The sequence below is a fragment of the Cryptomeria japonica genome, chromosome 4, assembly GCF_030272615.1.
Source record: "Cryptomeria japonica chromosome 4, Sugi_1.0, whole genome shotgun sequence".
NCBI lineage: Eukaryota > Viridiplantae > Streptophyta > Pinopsida > Cupressales > Cupressaceae > Cryptomeria > Cryptomeria japonica.
In genome coordinates, this window is record NC_081408.1 from 358,331,867 (window position 1) to 358,351,834 (window position 19,968).

Here is a 19,968-nt window from a genome sequence, read left to right on the forward strand (position 1 = left end):
AATGAACAACCATGAAGATAACCACGAGAATTGCAATAAAACACCATAACTTCAATATTTTATTGATCTCAAAGCCATCATGTACAACAATTGTTTGAAATTCCTCCCTCAAAGCCCAATCTTGCTACAAAAACAACTTGCTTTTAATCTCTCTAATTTCTCCTTAATCTCTAATTATTCTAGTTCTAGTTCTTAAAATGAAAAAGAAATGAGGGTATATATAGCATCCTCAATTACAATGAACGGTCCAGATCAAAATAAGATCAATGGCCAAGATTATGACACCTAAACCCTAATTAGGGTTTATTACAAATAGCCCCCGTTTTACTGAACAATATTAAATGCATAGCCAAATATTAAATTTGGCACAAAAATCTAGGAGACATAGACCAATGACAATTAAGGTGCCACATCATCTATAACAACCTCTCATCTAGAATCTTATTTCCTTTCCAATGCTCTTTTTTAGCATATGCAATGAATCTAGACACGATTCCTTTGATCTCAGCAATTGGAATCTCGGGAAGATTCTTCATTCGTTCTTCTAAGTGGATGACCTGATCGAAAGCCCTGAGAAGAGCAGCGTCCCATTCAGGTTCAAGTTCTTTGGTCTTCTCAATCAGGAGCATGGTAGCAAACATCTGGTCCCGTTGCTCATCTGTAATAATATTCTCATCTTTGCAAAAGATGACCTTGACTCTATCCTCTAATTCTTGCAAATCCACATTTGTCTCAACTTCGATCCTCCTGCCAAGAATAGTACGTAGTACCTCAAACACTCTGTCCTGGATCGGGTGGATAACCTCCTCAACATGATTGCATCTAGTACTGATGTCCTCGAAGAGAACTTCCTTCATCTGGAGTAAAGTCGACCACTGAAGTAAACCATGAGGTCCTCCATCCATTATCTTTTCTTGCACTAGGACCTTCCTTGATGTTTGTCTGATTACTTGCAAGACAGGAATGACAACATCTCTAGTATGAGAAAAGGCAGCTACCGTTATCATTAGGTTATGGATGACCTCAAGAACCTGAATAGCTCAGTGAATGGTCTACATCATCCTCGTTGCAAATTCCATGGCGACTGTATGGGATTTGTCAATCCATGAGCTCATAAGCTGAACCAAACTCCTGACTCTCTCTGCCTCGCCAACTGATTCGAGGGGAAGTGCCTGCGCAGGAGATATTGCTGGATCCTGATGCCTCAAAGGCTGATTGAGATGGCTAAAGTAGCCTCTCCAAGCACTGACCTCTCGCTCAAGGTTCCTATTCTTTTCCATTTCTTCTCTAAGCTTGTCCTTAAGTGCCTCAAATGAATCAGTGGCATCATCCAACGTCTGCTCGGCTGTGAGTGGACCAAGCTCAAATGTCTCTACATCAAACTCCTCTGCGAGGATCTCACCTTCATACTTGTCCACTGCTGGTGTAGCTATCTGTAATTTCCTGGATCCTGTCTCATCTCTGATCATCTTGGACATCTTAGCGGCTTTCCTCTTTTCTGTCACTCCCTGAGAATTTCCAACAAGGCTCTCTAAATCAATCACATTATCTTCGTCCTCGATCACAATCACCCTTGTTAGTCTCTCTTTTAACCATTCTGGAATGGCAGATCTTGTTTCTCTAACCTGTATCTCATTAGGCAATGTTTCTTCTTTTCTGAGAGGAGATGTCACTTCGTTATCTTCCCTATCTTCATGCAACTCATTATCTTGGAGAGATCCACCTGGTGACCTTCGAGGTGCCTGTCCTTCTTTATCATTCTGTACCATTGATTCCATGGATTCCTCTATCTCAAATGTCCTCTTCTCCTGTCGAGAAGATGTGCCGGATGAACGATCTCGGTTGGCCTCTGGCTTCTTCTTGGAGGATTCTCTTTTCTCAGGTCTCTCTTTCCTCTTCGAGCCTCTTGGAGGGGGGTTGCCCTCACTTACACTTCGAAGCTTGCCTTCGCTTGCATTTCTGGGATTAGGATTACCCTCGCTTACACTTGCCCCACCTTCAACTGGTCTTTCTTCCAAAGTGAAAGTCATAGCTATGCCCTGTTCTCTCAACTTTTGATGCTGCACATCAACCCATCTGCAAGTACAAGACAAGACTGGAGCCATCAAAGCATCTAGATCCACAACCTCGGGCTCATTCCAATCTAGCTTCACTGATTTGCTTTCTCGATCATAAGATGATTGAAGATGCCTGCCACTGTCCTGAGCTTGGTTGGCCACCCTGTAAATCTTGCATTTCCTGATGAAATCCAAAGGCAATCTAGAATGCATCTTTCTTTTCACTTCAAGGTCATCCAAGAGATTCATCACAAAGTCTTCTATCTGAAACTCATGCTTATATTTTCTTCCGACTGTCTCCTCTATATGCCCATATGGATCAAAGCTCTCTCTCAAGGCAAAGAATGAAAATGAATATAAAGCTAACTCTTTCTCTGCATCATCCATGGCTAGAGCATTAGGACATACCTCAACTGAATTCCCTAATATGATAGGCACAGGAACTCCATTTCCATGTCTGTGTCTGAATGCTTTCACATAAGCGGCCAACTGTCTTGTTACCTCAAGTAACACTATTCTGTCTGTCGGATACCTCGGCAACATGTAGGGAGGTGAAGGACATCCATGAACTCTAATATAAGTAAATTTCGGGAATTGGATGAACCAAGCACCGTACCTCTTTACTAGCTCTTGTGCATCCTGTGATAGCCTATTGTGAATCCCACCTTGCAAAGTCCTGGTGATGTTCATCGTGAATGTATCATTGACTAACTTGTAATTACTTCCTGGCGGATGATGTAAGTGAACATAGGAATCACAAACTCTGACTTCACCAGGTCCTCTTCCAATCACTCCCCTGTGAGGTAGTCCTGCATACTCAAAGCTTCTGATCAAGGCATATATGATGTATGAACTCATGTGGAAAGACTTGGTAGCCTTCAATCTCCTTAACTGTACGTCCAAGCAATGGCTAATCATTCTAGCCCAATGGATTGTTCCTTTTCCCTGAACTATCACTTGGATGAAGTAGAACATCCACTTCTCAAAATAGAAGGCTTGAGGAGCCCCTGTAACTCGGTTGAGTAATGTTATCAAATCTCTGTACTCCTCCTGGAAGTCAATCCTATGTGGTGTGTTCGGAATCTTGCTCAGGCGAGGACGACTCTTGAGTAACCAGTTCTTATTGATGATGCTTAGGCAAGTGTCTGGATCATCTTCGTACATGGACCTGGCTCCTTCTATGCTTTTATAAATCATATCTTTATGTTCTGGCAAGTGAAGAGCTTCACTGATAGCTTCCTCTGAAAGATAAGCAAAAGTGTCTCCTTCCTTGGACACGATCGTTCTGGACTGAGGATCATAATGGCGAGCACACTCGATCATCAACTCATGGCACTGGACTGCTGGAGGGAAGCCGGCTGCCTTAATGATGCCACTTTCAATTATCCTCCTGGCGACAGGTGACGGCTTGCCAATGTAAGGGACCTCTCGAAACTTCTTCGTACTGAAGTTCCCCAAGTTGGTATCTCCAATGTTGCTCCACTTCGACACGATCTTGGTCTCCAATTCTTCGTTCTTCTGATCTTCCTTCATGAGAGTTGGACGACTAGTGGATGCTCCCGCCTTCGGGGTCGCCATCGTAACACCTACACAACATTTCACAATAAGTAATAGATTTTGCAATGTATAAACACAGATTAGATTAGAGATTAAATCTAGGAAACTTCATGATAAGTCATTGAGTTATCATTTCCTAAAAACGATTAAGCTAATGGAATTTCAAAATTTCAAAATTCAAAATTTAAACTATGACGATCAAAATTCAAAATTAAGACAAGGAACACTTCGCCATACCTTACTTGAGAGCTAACTCTAAAAAAGCAAAATAAGGAAATTCGCCTAGGCAAAAATCGAGATTTGAAGTATCAATGCGATCCTCCTCAAGCGAACACCTTCCTTAGTAACTTCGCCAACCTTAGGGGTCTTCAACGTGATGATGGCAAATTCGCTTCACTTCAAACCAAATGCGCACTCCCCTTGGATGGAATTTCGCACTTCTCCTTGTCTTCCAAATCGCATATGAAAGGATGATAAAATGATGATTTAAAAATGAGATATCACATCTCCTTTATATAGGCGCTCACCCTCTAATTGCACATAGGCCGACTTGGAATAAGTCAAATAATAACAAAATTTTAAATAAAAAGAGGAGGCCGACTTTGCAAAACATTTAAAATAAACCCAAGCGCTCTTTCTTTATTTAAATTAATAATTAATTAATTAAATGCCTTGTAATTTAATAATTTCGATTTTTAAAAGGCAAAATTAATTAATTAAATGCCTTGTGCGCACCCATTAAATGCAAATTTTAATTAAAAAATACCAAGGTTTATCGAAGTTTAGCATTTAATGCGATTTAAAATTTATTGGCGCCAAAAACATGGGAGAATAGTGGATATTAACCTTATCGCTCTGGTCCCTGGGAGAGGGACAGGAGCGATCTAGCATTTTGCTCTTGAATTTCTCCCTTTTTACGTTCAAAACCACTTCCTCCACGTTGAAACTGGCATCTTAATTGGGGACCTTGAGCTTGATCGATTCAATGTTTTGATGAATGCCTCTTAAGATCATTATCGCCCTGGTCCCTTGGTGAGGGACAGGAGCGATCTTGTATTTTAGCTCCAAATCGTCAACTTTTAACATTAACTCCTTGTTCATCACCTTTCTAATGACATTTCGGACCTTGCATGACTTCGCCTTGCTATCGTTTTTTGAAGGAAATGACCAGTTTAATGAATATCGCCCTGGTCCTTGAGTGAAGGACAGGAGCGATCTTTGGTCTATAGTGCAAATTCTCCATTGTATTGATATCAATTTGTCTTCAAGGCGTAAAATGACGTCCTTTATTCCCTCTTGAACACTTGAAACGAACGTGGCCTTCAAAATTTAAGCATACTTAGAGATTTCGCTCTGGTCCCTGGGAGAGGAACAGGAGCGAACTTAGGCATTTCATCATATTTGGCGATCTTTGCAACTTCGTTTCTCTTGAAGCACCTTCAAAACATCATTGCCTCCTCGTACCTTGGTCTGGAGTGATTTTAAACTTGTAAGGAAGGCAACATAACTAATATTTCGCCCTGGTCCCTGACTGAGGGACAGGAGCGATTTTGCATTTGTAAGCTCAATCCCACTTTGCCAATGTTTAAAAATATCTTCAACGGACTCGTCATGCTCCCTTTCATTCATCTTTAGGATGGAATTCATTTCAATTTGGTGAGAAATCCTCCTTAGTAAGAAATCGCTCTGGTCCTTGGCTGGGGGACAGGAGCGCCTAGGACAACATAGGCCTCACTTGGCGTTTTACAATCTTCAAATTATCTTCAACGGGTTCGTTAGGCCTCCTTTGCTTGCCTCCAAGTTAAAACTTTCTTGATCTTTGCCCAAATCTTGCCTTATAAGGAAATTCGCTCTGGTCCCTGAGAGAGGGATGGGAGCTACCACTAAAATTCGCCCTGGTCCCTGGGAGAGGGACAGGAGCGATCTTGCTTCTATGGTCCATTTTCCTCATGATGACATTTTCAAGTTATATTCAACTGATAAGATGTATCTCTTCTGTTCTCCCCAAATCGCGAAATCGTTCAAATCTTGCAAGGACAAGGTAATGTTGGATTTTAAGCTTCGGTCCTTCAGTGAGGGACAGGAGCGATTTTTTGCTCCTGGCACATTTCCACGTTTGCAAATTTCCTCAAATTATATTCACTGGAAAGAACATGCCTCCCCTTATCTCTTCCAATCCAAAATTCATCTTGATCCTGCAAGGACAGTAAAATTTTGAGAAACAAGCTCCGGTCCTTCAGTGAGGGACAGGAGCGATTTTTGTCCCTGAGGGCAAATGTTCAACTTTTGTTGCAAATGACTAAGTCCTGGCGTTCCATCACGTTTATTCCATCTTTCATTATGCCCTTAATGCTTTAGCTTGATCAAAATGAAGTCAGAATGGTCCAGACAAGACATTTCGCCCTGGTCCCTGACTGAGGGATAGGAGCGATTTTGCTTCCCTAGGCCAAAATATCATGATTTTAGAGTTTCAAACACTTGACAAGGCAACAATAAAACTTTTCCAATGTCCGGAATTAATTATCAAAATTTTCAAAATTTGGTCAAAATCATTCAATCAGACAAAATTCCATAATTCCATCATCCACACTTACGCAAAATTCGGGCTTATATTCAAAATTTCGACTGAACCTAGACCAACCCACTCGACCTCTAACGAATTTACCCCACTTCAAAATTGCATCCTACGAGATCAAAATTTGGTCAAAATCATTCAATCAGACAAAATTCCATAATTCCATCATCCACACTTAGGCAAAATTCGGGCTTATATTCAAAATTTCGACTGAACCTAGACCAACCCACTCGACCTCTAACGAATTTACCCCACTTCAAAATTGCATCCTACGAGAGGAAGCTTAACAATCTCTCAAAATTGGACTGGACTCTGGCTTAAAATCATCAAAACGGAAACCCTAAGGCTTGACCCTAATCCAGACGACTCAAAAACCCTAAAAGCAGAGAGAGAAACAGGCAAAACCGAGCAAAAAGAGGGGGTCCCCATTTTAATGGGGCGATGTGTGAAATGGTCACAACACTACCTTTATTATTTGCTGAGACACTGATAACAGTTTGTGAGCATATCAAGTAGCTGAGCCATTCTTTGTTCGTCAAAGAATTTATCCATCTTCTTGCTGAAATCTTCGTCTCCTATGCTTGTGCCTCCTTACTGGTTCTGTTTATCTTGTCCTGATCTTCTTCTTTGGTATGTTTTATATTCTTTATCGCTCATAAACATTCACAGGCTGGCAGGAGTATAGCTCTGATACCACTTGTAATGTCCCATTTTAGGATAGACAGAGATATTGGGACAATAACTTCAACTTCTCACACTTTATCAAATACTTGCACTTAGACCCGATAATGGAAGTTATGAGAGATATCAACTGCTGTTTCTGATGTAAATGATATAAATATTTGCAAGATTATATGGATATCAATATATTTAATAACAAAATCTGATGTAATGATGAAACATGTTATGGATAAGCTGTTCTCTATCACTTATAATGATAGAATAATAATAATATGTCTGATATAGACAATATGAGTGCAAACGATAAATATTGCTTGCAGCAATGTCTTGTTGCATCTGATAGGGCAATGCAATTATGCAAGGTATAATATCGCTATGAGCGATATGGTTGCTGTTTCAGATTCTGACTTAGATGCTTGCAATTTCAATTATAGATGCTATTCCTGATCATCTTTCCAAACTTGCAATCTCGTGGTGCTGTCTCTGATATGCACGGTATTACTTGCAACCGATATTTTGCCTACGGCATTTGCTCATTGAGAGCGATCCAAACTGCTAGGCTTGCAACCGATGTTGTGCTAGGCTTGCAATAGTGCCATACATGATTTGTACAACTCCCTTGGGCGGGATTGCAAAGAGGTCTTGCAATTGCACTCAGGCTTGTGCAATTTTCCTAGGTGGGATTGCAACTTGATGTGCAAATAGCGCTCTCTCTTCTTAACTTGTTAATTTCTTCTTTCAAAGCTTTGGGCAGAATTTTAATGAAGGAAGGAAATTCCACTTATGCTCTTGATGTTTCTCTTGATTTGTTCCACCATCTTGAATATCACTACCTTGATTCCTTGAAAAGAGTGGCAAATGCAGTATGGAGCCCTTGATCCTTGTTGATGTGATTGCCCTAGCCCCTTTGAGCTTTCTTTGATGCCAACCTTGCAAAACAAACACATAACATTAGTCCTCACACAAATTCTATTGCTTGAAACCCTTGCAGAATGGTAATGAAGAGTTCTTTCAACATCTTCAGGTCTGCAATCCATTTCTGCTCCTTGTCTGATTTGAATGATTGGACGATGCAAATGAGAAGGTTGGAGGTTACACTTATACCCTATGCTTTCACCCTCCAGTCAAGTTGGCCATATGCACTTGATATTGTATGTTTTCCTTACTCCCAAGTCGTCTGGAGTTTGTTGATTTACAGCTTCTCACATATAAAATAGGGATCCAATTAGCGCCTTCAAAAGACAATTCATCACACCACTTCAAAGGTTTTGCTCTGCACTTATCCACAAATTAGGTCTTCCCTCTCATACTTAGGTCTGTTTTACATGCTTGATAGTTTGAATTTAATCCATTAAGGTCTGACTTCACCTGTTTCTCGTCTTATGTTTGTTGTTTCAAGTCTGAGACCCTTAAGTGTGATTTCTGAGTTTGTGAGGTCTGATCAACTATCGTGCTGGGTACAAATCAAAGAAACTAGACTCAGACTCGGCAAGGCCGAATCGGACTCGGACTCGGGACTCGGATTCAGACTCGACTGGACTCGGGAAAGTGAAAAACTCAAGAAATTTAGAGATTTTTAAAGATTTAAAACTTGTTTCATGTACCCTTTATTGAATACACCTTAAAGACACAATAACATCATCAAACTCGGTTCATTTGATTACATACACAAGTATGCATCAATCACATAAGCATAAACGCAAATTGTAGCTGAAGGAAATAACAAACATAAATATATAAATATTGTCAAATGTATACAATATTACAAAACTCATGGAATAAAAAATCCATGTCATGATATGATCATAATCAAATGTTCCACACAAATACCAAAGGTAAATACAACTACAAGCCTATGGCTCAGAGGAGCATGCACCCTCTCGCCTTGGCCCCCTGCGAAGGTGTTTAAGGTAGGTCCTAGATGATTCGGCAACCATAGTCGCTCCCCGTGACACCATGCCATGCTCGCCAACATCAGGAACATCTGTGTCACTATCAGTATCTCCTGTCTCTGCTCGTGCTCTCTGCTCCTCTGCCATGGCTACAGCCTCAGCCTCTATATCTACCTGGTCGATCCAATCAGTGTCAGACTTAGAGGTTAAATTTTCCCTACTTCTATCGACGCAGTTTCCCCCCATATTTTTCAACGGGGGTTTGGGGGCAGCGCCGCTTGTGCGCTCCCTGTCGTGATACAGGGCAGGGTCGAGGCGTAGCGCCCCGCGAGGCCAAAAAGACTTTTATTATTTAGTAAAGGCATCAAGTGTTATTTTTCTATTGGCTGACATGTTGTAACCCTAATTTTTCTCATTCTCAGGCTGAGGTTGTAGTGAACAAAGACAAGATTATTCATTTAAAAAAACTTTAAAAAATGCATTTTTTTTGGCCTTTTTTGGGCCTTGCCGCCAGTCGAGTCCCAGGCACGAGACTTGTCGAGTTTATGCCAAACTTGCCAACTCGGCGAGTCTGGCGATTTCGTCCTTTGGACTCGGATGAGTCCGAGTCCAAGCTCGCCAGACTCGGGGGGCATGTCTCATACTCGGAGTCTGAGGCGATTTTCCAATCTTTCAAATAGACCCCTGTCCTGCATGGCGAGTTAGTAGAGTTTTTGTGCACAATTTAAGTAGGGTGAGCTTTGATGATACTTTGACATAAATCCTACCTCTGAGTGCATATGGAACCCCAGCTTGCATAAAGTTCAAGACAAAACATGGAAGGAAGGGAGCACACTTAATGGGGTTGCTTGCATTACCTAGCATAGAGCTATCCACACCCCCCCCCTTTTCGCCTTGGGTGCATATGAGATATAGCCCTACATAGCGGTTTCAAGTATACATATGCACAACCTGAGCGGATATCTGATTTTCACTTGCACAAGTCAATGCAAGGACGGAAATGAGGCAATCTCATGCACAAACTCACCCCTAGAGTGGGTATTAGGTGTTGTCTTGCACAACTTGTGAGGTGATCTTGCACTTAATGAGTTGAGCGCATATGAGAGTCATTTGTGCATAAGTTTATGCTAGGGCGGAGATGAGACCTTTGTATACACAAAATCACATTGGAGTGCACAATAAGACCTTGTTTGCACAAGATGATGCTAGGGCGTGTTTAAAGTGTTGTGATGCACAAGTTTATGCATAATTTCCACCTTAAACAACACTTAGCAAACTTTGTCATGGCACATTTGAAAGGGTGGAACTGCATTGGCGGGTTCAAGACATGTGAATGCACAACTTGTACATGATTCCCCCCCCCCTAACCCTAACACTTAGTCAAACCGTGATATGGCCGCATGTAGAGGAGGTGCTTGCACAACTTTGGAGCAAGGGCACACTCAAGGTAGGCGATTGCACAACCTTCATGCTAGAGCACATTTGAAACTCACCTTTGCACAAGATTCTTAGCGCATCCTAGGGGCAAGCTTGCATAACGTTGCTAAGAGCGAAGATTTCAATACTTAGTCAAATTTCCATGGTTTTACCCCCTCTAGGTCCCGCATAACATGATCTTGAAATTCATGACCCTAGGTGCCTTGCTTGCAGTTCCTGAGGAAACTACAAGCCAACTTGCCAATAGATGTGCAATCAACCTCAAACGGCATCTTTCTTCCCTAGTCACTTGAGAACATTTGACAAGATTAACAACCGAACAACCTTAGCAATATTGACATCATGACAACTTAGCCACCTAAGCAACATTACCTCAACTCTATCATTCACACAACCAATCTCTTTCCAAGAGAAAAGGTTAACGTCTAGGAGACTACCAAGCTTGAAGACAACCTAACTATGACACCTAAGCCAAGCAAAAAGTAGGGGTCCCCATTTGTAATGGGGCCATGTGTGAAGATGTCACAACAATACCTTGACCCCATTGGGGACATTTCCTCCAGAACCGACAAGGGACATTGCCCTGAGATCTCTGTGAGGAGTGCTGCCCCTCAACCCCATCGAGGTCTCCACTCCCAAACCCGTTGATTGTACTTGACCCCATACCAAAATTGACAACTTACCTTTTAAAATAGAAGTTCATATGTATTCAGAGGTTGAACTTGTGTTAGGTCTATGGTATGTATTAAATTCAAATTTTGATTGATATGTTATGTAAATCAGTAACATGTTCTACAAAGTTGGTATATATTTGTGTTTTTGAAGAATATTTTAAAATTTTTGTATTTTCAAATGTTCAATAAATTTGCCGAGTTATTGCTGTCCCCATGATTTTGCCGAGTGTTGAGTTTTTAAATTTTTTGGGCCTGCCGAGTTATTGTTGAGTCCGAGTTTTTCAACTATGATCAATACATAGTTTCACAAAATTATTCAAAAATACAAACATGGTGAAACAATAGCATTAGCTGAATATGAGTTTCTGCTGCATAAGCTTCACTTCAACTTATTTTCAAATGATGTATTCAAGGCACTTATTTATAAGCTCATCAAAGGCATTTTAAGGTATAAAATAATATCAATAAATCCTTGCTTTAATGCACCCTTATCTTTATCCATTACAAAGAGGAAATAAAACACTTAAAATAGCCTAAAATATATCCTTTTCTGCTTTAAGTCTACTTTCTCCTTAATATAGGTCAGTTAGAACAAGGTGTTACGGTTTAAATGATTTTTGTTTTAATCCTTCACTTCAGAACTCTGAATGCTGGCTGACTGAAGTATGAAGGGTGGGTTTATAACTTGGCAGCACCCCCCAAAAATTGTAATATTCTTTGATTAATGTCTTTCACTTAAACTTGGCACTAATTTACATTGGCTGTGCCATCATAAAAAACACAATTTGGCTATGTTAAGGGCTGGGAGCTGATCAAAGCATGCCTTAATGTTTTTAGAATGGTGAAGTTGGTTGGTTTGTTTTTTGTCACATTTTCCTACTAGTTATGCCACTCAAATAGTGAGCCAAAGTTTGTATTTCGTATCCTAAAGTGATGATGGAATTTCAATGACCAATTGACACTTTTTGATCTTGGCAAAACTTTTCCATGGCTGATCCATTTGATTTTGGTACTTAAAATGAATGTTTATCGTTGTCTTTTTGCTGGTTTTTTGGATTAGTAACTCTCCAACCAGCTTAGGTACCTTTTTTTTGTGGCATTGGCGGTTGTGCTATGATTGTTATTTCACTTAACTCCTTTCCTTGTCCCTGCCATTGTTTGTTCCTCGGCATGATTTTAGACTAAGTTTGCCACCATTTTTTGGTGCTTTTTGGATGGGATAGCCACTTAAAAATATGCAAAATTCTTATGTATATCAGGCAGTTCCCTCTTGGAACAGTTTTGTGACCTCTTTGCCACTTCTTTTGTTGTGGCTTGTTGCAAGGTGTTCGCCGTTGGTCTCCCTGGGCTATGCAGCGCAGTGCTCGGGTTTGTGATATGACTTAACTGCCTCCTGTGGATTCTATAAGTCTAGTGGTTGTATCGGGCATTAATAGGTCGATCTTTTGGTGCAACGGCAACCATACTTCTAACAAGTGGTATCAGAGTTTGGGTCACAAGTTCAAACCACCTTGCTTGCACTGGGGGGGGATTGTTGCAAGGTGTGCACCCTTGGTCTCTTAGTGCTGTGCAGCGCAACGCTCGGGTTTGTGACATGGCTTAACTGCCTCTTGTGGATTCTATAAGTCTAGTGGTTGTATCAGGCATTAACAGGTTGATCTTTTGGTGCAACGGCAACCGTACTTCTAACATGGCTTTGTGTTGGCTTTACCGCTAATAGTTGTGACATTTCCCTAAGTGATTTTGAATTGTCTGGGTGTGTTTTTCTTAAGCTCTTGCTACCCTTTTGTCATGGTTTTGGACCAAGTTTGCCACTTTTTGTTGCATTTTTCTAATGGTTATGCCACCTGGTTTTAGTGCCAAAATTGGATGTCATTCATGTCCTTTTTCTGGGATTCAGATCACTGAAAGCTTTGCCACTGAAAAAGTGGGCCACTCTTGTTATTTGAACTTAAGTTCTTTCTTTGGCAGATTTTGCTCTTGTCTCTGTCACCTTTGGCATGTTTTCATGATGGCTGAGCCACTTAGAAGTTGTTCTCCCCTTGAAATTAGGTTCTTTTTGATCTTGGTGGAAATCTTGGTTGGCATGGCCACCCAAAATAGTGCCACTTAAACTTCGACTTGATTCCTTCCTTTGGCGGTACTCATGATGCAATCTTCTTCCATCAATGCTGAAGCTATCAATTTAAGAACTTATCCATGTTTGTTCGTCATTCTTTATCCACAAGCACCCTCCAAACATCTTTATTTGTCAACATAAACCAACACCTGCTGACCTTTGAAGATAGGAAGGACAACTGGTTTGATATTTGTAACATGACAAGAATGACATGATCTATGATTGCAAACTTGACCGTAGACAGTTCTGTAGGGATATCTGTTAATGCATGGTAGCTTATGCAAGATAAGATATTTCTAACCTTCCTTGTTCTGTTATTTACATGCTTCATGTCTAAACTTATACTGCATATGATTATCGGATTTTACAAACATTGCTTAGCATTATGCTATCGGGCTAACAACCCGATAGCATATTAATGTCAATTATTAATTGGCATTAATATGCTAACGGGGTATTAACCAGATAGCATATTAAATGCTATAAGTTATCGGGTTATTAGCCGATACATACTTGCTATCGGGTGCATAACTATTGGCACCGATCCACATCTGTTATCGGGCTTAATCATCGGGCATATTTGTTATCGGGCTTAATACATACACCGCTTCATTTGGAATTAACAGTGGTTAACAACTGCACCGGTTGGATTACAGACATCGTGCATTTTGAATCATCGGTGTTTACATGAACCGATTCATTATCTTGATCAATCATTATATTATATTACAATATGCTATTGAGGTTTTGAACCGATAAACAGCCTTGTGTTAATGGTATAATTACAAAGGCACCGATCAATGGGTGCATTGATCGGTCATGCCTAAAAGGCATGACCGGTCAATACACCAATTGACCGGTTGCCTAAATGATATATATACCAATTGAATTCATTTGGAGGAGACATAGAAAACATAAAATGATCTCTCTCTTTCAGACCTGCAGATAAAATCAGAATTATTAGACATCAACATAATTCCTCATATACATTTATAGCATACATAGTTCATAACTTGTTCTTTAATTGAAATTGAAATAACTTTACATGGTATCAGAGCCAAGGTAATCGAACCTAAGGCTATTCAATTTTGATAAAATTCAAGGACTAAGTTACAAACTACATCACATTTCCATAATGGCCAACGCTATCAGATTCGAAGATAGACTCGGAGGTAGCGAAGATTTTTCAGCTTGGAAGTTTAGAATCAAAATGATTTTAAGAGAAAACAAAGTTGATTAATATGTCCAAACTGAAAGTGCACAACCAGAAGATGAAACCGAGAAATCCACATGGATCGAGGGAAATGATAAGGCTATTAAAATAATAGTGGATGGGGTAAGAAATAATATAATGCCCATCATTAGAAAGCAGGAGACGGCTTATAAAATGTTCAAGGCACTTGAAAAGACATTTGAGATATCAAATGCAAGTCGTACTCTAGCACTAAAACGAGAAATAAATCATATCACCATGAACAAAGGGGAGACAATCAACGCCTACTTCATGCGGATATCAGTTCTAAAAGATGAACTTGCAACTTTGGACTACGAGATCCGAGGCAAAGAACTAACACTCATTGCTTTAGATGGGTTGCCTAGTGGATGGAGCACATTCGTCTAAGGCATCAGTGCAAGGTCCAAATATCCTAAGTTTGAAAGACTAAGAGATGACTGTCTACAAGAAGAATCCCGATTGAACAAAGTAGGAATAAAACAGAAGAATATAGATGAAGACTTGCAAGTCCTAAATACAAACATCAATAAAAGGTACAAAAAGAAGCAATTCAAGAAAAGAAAAGCCAAACAAGGCAAGAACACTTCTAAGAAAGACCTATCACATGTTCAATGTTATAGGTGGGACAAATTCGGACACTATGTTGCAAACTGTCCGGAGAAAGGGAAGCAAGCCACATTTGCAAAAGTGAAGAAATCTAGAAAAGAAAATGACTCCGAGAACTATGTCCTCTACTCAGCACTTACAAGCCATACTTCAAACAAATCTAACTCATGGGTGATCGACAGTGGTTCATCCAGACACATCACCGGCTTTAGAGAAATACTAGACTCCATGATAGAGAAAGATGATGAGGAAGTAACCATCGGAGACGATTCTTCACATCCAGTCAGAGGAATTGGAACCTGCACCATCAAACTGAAGTCAGGCATGTCACTACGACTTGAAGAAGTACTATATGTTCCAGGCATCAAAAGAAATCTAATCTCCATATCAGCACTAGAAGATCAAGGATACAGAGTGACCTTCATGGAAAACAAGGTGTTGGCTTGGCCAAAGAGATCCTCCATCAAAGACGCTAAGGTCATTGGTCGAAGACAAGGCTATTTGTATGAGCTATGTACAGAGCCCGATCTAGCATTGATCCATGAAGCAACTAATGCAAATGAAGTATGGCACAGGAGATTAGGTCATCTGAATTATAGAGCTTTGTCAACCATGGGAAACCTTGTCACAGGTCTACCTAAGTTGAAGCAATATCATTCAGAGGCTTGCAAAGGGTGTGCCTTAGGTAAAAATACCAAAAATGCATTTCAGAATAGTACTAGGAAAACTAGCAAAGTTTTGGAGTTAATTCATTCTGATGTATGTGGACCTATGTCCGTACCCTCGCTAGGGGGATTTTTGTACTATGTAATTTTTGTTGATGACTACTCTAGGAAGACGTGGATCTACTTTCTGAAATGTAAAGAATCAGAAGAGATCCTAAGTAGGTTCAAAGAGTTTAAAACATTAACAGAAAATCTCTCTGAAAACAAAATTAAAACCTTAAGAACTGACAATGGGGGGGAATACACATTAGAACTATTTAAAGACTTTTGTAAAAATTCTGGGATTAAGAGGGAGTTATCAATACCTTATAATCCACAACAAAATGGAGTAGCTGAAAGGAAAAATAGGACCATAGTAGAAGCTGCCAAAGCCATGATACTAGATCAAAATCTAAACTTGAACCTTTGGGCAGAAGCAACCAACACTGCTGTGTACATACAAAATAGATGTCCTCATTCACACCTTGAAGATAAAACTCCTGAGGAAGTATTTACCAAAACAAAACCAGATATCAGCCATCTTAGGATATTTGGGTGTCCGGTCTATATTCATGTACCTAAAGAGAAAAGACTAAAACTAGAACCCTCTGGAAAAAGGGGAATACTTGTAGGATACAGTGAAACTTCTAAAGCCTACAGAATCTATGTACAAGGACAGAGAAATATTGAACTCAGTAGGGATGTAATCTTCGAAGAAGATTTAGCCTTCAAAAGGGCTCAAAATACAATAGAACCTGAAATTCATAATCCCACTTCTAACCTAGAAGAAGAACCTACTCCTGAGCTTCAGAGGGAGTATCTTGAGGAAACTATAAGTGAAACACAAAACCCACCTATAGATAATCACAAGAAAAGACCACTATGGGCCACCAAAACTATAGCAAAAGCTCAGAAGTTCGCTGCTCCTTCAGGAACCTTCAGGGAAAGCAAGAGGCCTAATAAATTCATCAACTATGTTGCACTTATGAATGATCTCTCTAAAGCTGAACCTAACAATGTTTCAGATGCACTCAAACATAAAGTATGGATAGATGCCATGACTGAAGAATATCAGTCCATTATGAAGAATGATGTTTGGGAGATCGTTCCTAGGCCAACCAAGAAGTCTATCGTGTCTTCTAAATGGTTGTTTAAAATCAAGCATGCTGCAGATGGCAGTATTGAAAAACACAAGGCCAGATTTGTAGCTAGAGGGTTCTCACAGAAGGAAGGAATAGATTACGAAGAAACATTTGCACCTGTTGCCAGGTACACATCAGTAAGAGCTGTTCTAGCCATTGCAGCAGCAAAGGGGTGGAAGGTACATCAGATGGATGTTAAGACAGCATTCCTAAATGGCGAGATCATGGAAGAAGTCTACTTAGAGCAACCTGAAGGGTTTGAAATTCATGATGCAAAGTCTCATGTGTGTAGACTCAAGAAAGCTCTTTATGGGCTCAAACAGGCTCCCAGAGTTTGGTATGAAAGAATTGACACCTACCTCTCAAAGCTGGGTTTCTCTAAGAATGATGCAGATCCTAATCTCTACCTCAAAAGAAATAAAGGTGATATGTTAATATTAATTTTATATGTTGATGACTTATTAATTACAGGAGATAATCACCTAATAGATCAATGCAAGAAAGATCTATCCATAGAATTTGATATGAAAGATTTGGGGCTTCTTCATTACTTCCTAGGATTGGAAGTATGGCAGAATTCTGATAATATTGTACTGAACCAAGGGAAGTACACCTTGGACATATTGACAAGATTTAGAATGCTAAACTGCAGACCCATGACCTCTCCTATGGAAACCAACTTCCATAAACTTAAAGAAGCAGCAGTAGAATCAAGACCTACTGACCCCACTCAATACAGGCAGATGATTGGGTCCCTGATGTATCTAGTAAATACAAGGCCAGATATCTGCTATGCTGTTAATGCCTTAAGTCAGTTCATGTGTGAACCTAAGGAGATACACCTGGTTGCAGTAAAGCATATAATGAGATATCTACAAGGTACCCTAAAGCTTGGTCTTAAATATGAAAAGGTTGACATAGATCTACATGGATTTACAGATTCAGATTGGGCTGGCAGTGTGATTGACAGAAAGAGCACTTCAGGGTGTTGCTTCAGTTTAAGGTCAGCCATGATATCCTGGATCAGCAGAAAACAATCTTCAGTAGCTCAGAGTTCCACAGAGGCTGAATATATTGCAGCTTCAATGGCTGCCCAAGAAGCAATATGGCTAAGGAAATTGCTCGTGGGATTATTTGGAGAACCTATGAAACCTACAGTTATTCAGTGTGATAATCAAAGTTGTATAAAACTTTCTGTAAATCCAGTATTTCATGACAGGTCCAAACATATTGAGATTCCATATCACTATGTACGAGATATGGTTGACAGGAATGTGATAAAGTTAGAATATGTGTGTACAGGAGATCAGACTGCAGATATTCTGACCAAACCACTTTCCAGAGTGAAGGTTGATCACTTCAGAAAGGGTTTAGGTATGATAGAAAGGTAATCTGCTTTGTAATTTATACTTACATATATTTAAGATGTTTAAAGTGTAAACTTCTTTGTCATGTCTGGACTATCTCTTGGCTTCTTGCCACCTGTGTTCATATCTAAGAGGTGACGATCTCTCAGATACTGAACACTTGTATGTAGACATCATAAGGTGACGATCTTATGATAGTCAAACCAGTAATCATGTTGGATCACTGGTAAGTCATGGATGTGCCATGACCATGTTGTGATACAACATTTGCACAAATGTTATTGCATTATCACAATTTGGATATAATGAGAAATTAAGCACTTCTCATATGGTTATCCTTGTATTGCGTGTTAGGCAATACTGATATCACGTGTAGGTGATATCTCAACCATTGATCATGATTGGATCTCTGGTAAGTCATGGATTTGCCATGACTATGTTGTGATAAACATTTACAAATGTTATTGCACTTATCACAACTTGGATATGATGAGAAACTAACCTTTCTCATAGACTTATCCTTAAGTATTGCGTGTTAGGCAATACTAATATCACGTGTTAGATGATATCTTGATGAATCTTACAAATCACATGTTTTGGTGATTTCTCACATGATCAGGTGATGATTCTCTTACTTTTATCACATGTTAAAATAATACTTTATGTCACATACTCAGGTGATGTTCTTCTATTTTGTATCATATGTCTTGATGGTACTTCTCATGTATAAATGATTTTTGTTGATTGACATTATCTTAGTTATGAAAAGGAAATGTGATGCAGGTTGCCTTATCTATCTTCCAAAGCTAAGAGGGAGTGTTAATGCATGGTAGCTTATGCAAGATAAGATATTTCTAACCTTCCTTGTTCTGTTATTTACATGCTTCATGTCTAAACTTATACTGCATATGATTATAGGATTTTACAAACATTGCTTAGCATTATGCTATCGGGCTAACAACCCGATAGCATATTAATGTCAATTATTAATTGGCATTAATATGCTATCGGGGTATTAACCCGATAGCATATTAAATGCTATAAGTTATCGGGTTATTAGCCGATACATACTTGCTATCGGGTGCATAACTATTGGCACCGATCCACATCTGTTATCGGGCTTAATCATCGGGCATATTTGTTATCGGGCTTAATACATACACCGCTTCATTTGGAATTAACAGTGGTTAACAACTGCACCGGTTGGATTACATACATCGTGCATTTTGAATCATCGGTGTTTACATGAACCGATTCATTATCTTGATCAATCATTATATTATATTACAATATGCTATCGAGGTTTTGAACCGATAAACAGCCTTGTGTTAATGGTATAATTACAAAGGCACCGATCAATGGGTGCATTGATCGGTCATGCCTAAAAGGCATGACCGGTCAATACACCAATTGACCGGTTGCCTAAATGATATATATACCAATTGAATTCATTTGGAGGAGACATAGAAAACATAAAATGATCTCTCTCTTTCAGACCTGCAGATAAAATCAGAATTATTAGACATCAACATAATTCCTCATATACATTTATAGCATACATAGTTCATAACTTGTTCTTTAATTGAAATTGAAATAACTTTACAATATCAACATGAGTATGGACATATTTCAATGACTAATAAGGTGTCAGCAGATGGGCATTGCGTTGACTATGGTTTTTAGCTAGAATTTTAGTATCTTACATGCATCAACATGGTTTAACTTTAGACAAGTTTATCAATTCACTTTGATATGATATCTTTTGACAAAATTTAATGCTTAAGATTGGAAACAATTAAAATGGAATGACCCTTATGGCTAGAGGAGCAGCAGCTTCTTAAATTGCAAGACAAAAGAAATTGATGTCTCTTTGTGAAGATGTTTCATAACTACAAAGTGGCCAGAATATATCAGAAACTGCTT

The 19,968-nt window shown here is 39.5% G+C and overlaps 1 protein-coding gene across 5 annotated transcripts in view; it reads left to right on the forward strand.

Moving 5' to 3' along the window:
• LOC131040987 (type I inositol polyphosphate 5-phosphatase 2) overlaps positions 1-19,968 on the forward strand; it is a 121,960-nt gene that overhangs the window by 38,778 nt on the left and 63,214 nt on the right. The window lies entirely within an intron of this gene.